The sequence below is a fragment of the Ascidiella aspersa genome, chromosome 5 (assembly GCF_963924565.1).
Source record: "Ascidiella aspersa chromosome 5, kaAscAspe10.2, whole genome shotgun sequence".
In the NCBI taxonomy this organism is placed as follows: domain Eukaryota; kingdom Metazoa; phylum Chordata; class Ascidiacea; order Phlebobranchia; family Ascidiidae; genus Ascidiella; species Ascidiella aspersa.
The window spans coordinates 8757837-8760336 of record NC_139451.1 but is presented as its reverse complement, the minus strand read 5'-3'; the positions used below and the strand labels follow the sequence as shown (position 1 = coordinate 8760336).

At 53.5% G+C, this 2500-nt stretch overlaps 1 non-coding gene across 1 annotated transcript; it reads left to right on the top strand.

Annotated features, from left to right (window-relative positions):
- The first annotated feature begins 660 nt into the window (after positions 1 to 660).
- On the top strand, positions 661 to 2471 carry LOC146142495 (small subunit ribosomal RNA). Its single transcript, XR_014500837.1, has one exon. It is a non-coding gene; the product is annotated as a small subunit ribosomal RNA (ribosomal RNA).
- Positions 2472 to 2500: the final 29 nt, after the last annotated feature.

Genomic DNA, 2500 nt, shown 5'->3' with positions numbered 1-2500 from the left:
CGCGAGCAAGAGCCTGTATAGGCCGCGCGAGTATTGAGTACATTTCGGCCGCGCGAGCAAGAGCCTGTATAGGCCGCGCGAGTATTGAGTACATTTCGGCCGCGCGAGCATGAGACTGTTTAGGCCGCGCGAACATTGAACATATTTCGGCCGCGCGCGCGAGCAAGCGCCTGTATAGGCCGCGCGAGCGTGTGATATGCCTCGCAATAGTTCAACACCTGGCGCAATCGTGCACCTTTTTTTTACGTTAGAATTTCAAACGGAAGACCCCAGGGACAACACTCATCTTTGCTATACTTGTGGGAGCTGACAAGCTTCGACAAGTAAAGAATCGGTGAAAAGGCGATTGGCTCGCTGGGCAGATGTTGCTGCTGCGCGAAGAGCCGAGTGTCAGTTTGTCGGGTTCTGAGCGGTCGCTTCGGCGAAGTTGTCTGGCGTGCGTTGCGCTCGCGCCGGTGTTGGCGACGTGGCGGTCGAAAGGCCTGCCGACGAAGTCTTACTCCGGCGGGTGCGACGGGCGGTGACGGTTTTCTGAGTTCGGGCAGCCGAGCAAAGAACGAAATTTTAACGGAGAAGCCTTCGGGTTTCGCATCGACCGAGCGACGGCGCCGCATCAGCGGCGCCTCCTTCGTCGGCCTTTCGGGGCTACGCTAAAGTAGCTACCTGGTTGATCCTGCCAGTAGTCATATGCTTGTCTCAAAGATTAAGCCATGCAAGTCTAAGTACGAGCTCTCGTACAGTGAAACTGCGAATGGCTCATTAAATCAGTTATGGTTCATTTGATCGTACGTTTTACGTGGTTAACTGTGGAAATGCTAGAGCTAATACATGCGTGAAGCGCCGACCTCGCGGGAGGCGTGCTTTTATCAGACCAAAAACCGACCGGGCTTCGGCCCGCAACCTTTGGTGACTCTGGATAACTTTGCGGATCGCACGGTCTCGCACCGGCGACGGATCATTCAAGTGTCTGCCCTATCAACTTTCGTCGGTACGGTACTGGCCTACCGAGGTTCTTACGGGTAACGGAGAATCAGGGTTCGATTCCGGAGAGGGAGCCTGAGAAACGGCTACCACATCCAAGGAAGGCAGCAGGCGCGCAAATTACCCATTCCCGACGCGGGGAGGTAGTGACGAAAAATAACAATACAGGACTCTAAACGAGGCCCTGTAATTGGAATGAGTACACTTTAAAACCTTTAACGAGTATCCATTGGAGGGCAAGTCTGGTGCCAGCAGCCGCGGTAATTCCAGCTCCAAAAGTGTATATTTAAGTTGTTGCGGTTAAAAAGCTCGTAGTTGGATTTTGGGCGCAGGCGGCCGGTCCGTCGCAAGGCGTGTACTGGCCGTCCTGGCCTCACCTCCGGTTCTCCGCCGGTGCCCTTGACTGAGTGTCGGCGGCGGCCGGAACGTTTACTTTGAAAAAATTAGAGTGTTCAAAGCAGGCGATTCGCCTGAATAATGGTGCATGGAATAATGGAATAGGACCTCGGTTCTATTTTGTTGGTTTTCGGAGCGCGAGGTAATGATTAAGAGGGACAGACGGGGGCATTCGTACTGTGCCGTTAGAGGTGAAATTCTTGGATCGGCGCAAGACGAACGACTGCGAAAGCATTTGCCAAGAATGTTTTCTTTAATCAAGAGCGAAAGTCAGAGGTTCGAAGACGATCAGATACCGTCCTAGTTCTGACTATAAACGATGCCAACTAGCGATCGGGGGGCGTTAGTTTTACGACCTCTCCGGCAGCTTGCGGGAAACCAAAGTCTTTGGGTTCCGGGGGAAGTATGGTTGCAAAGCTGAAACTTAAAGGAATTGACGGAAGGGCACCACCAGGAGTGGAGCCTGCGGCTTAATTTGACTCAACACGGGAAATCTCACCCGGCCCGGACACAGTGAGGATTGACAGATTGGGAGCTCTTTCTTGATTCTGTGGGTGGTGGTGCATGGCCGTTCTTAGTTGGTGGAGCGATTTGTCTGGTTAATTCCGATAACGAACGAGACTCTGGCTTGCTAACTAGTTACGCGACCCAATCGGTCGGCGTCTAACTTCTTAGAGGGACTAGTGGCGTTTAGCCACACGAGATTGAGCAATAACAGGTCTGTGATGCCCTTAGATGTTCGGGGCCGCACGCGCGCTACACTGACCGGATCAGCATGTGCTCGCCTTGGCCGACAGGTCTGGGTAACCCGCTGAACCCCGGTCGTGCTAGGGATAGGGAATTGCAATTATTTCCCTTGAACGAGGAATTCCCAGTAAGCGCGAGTCATTAGCTCGCGTTGATTACGTCCCTGCCCTTTGTACACACCGCCCGTCGCTACTACCGATTGAATGGTTTAGTGAGGTCCTCCGATTGGACCTGGCGCGGCCGGCAACGGTCGAGCCGGCGTCCGAGAAGGCGATCTAACTTGATCATTTAGAGGAAGTAAAAGTCGTAACAAGGTTTCCGTAGGTGAACCTGCGGAAGGATCATTAACGGTCTCGCAAACGCTTCGGCGAACGCG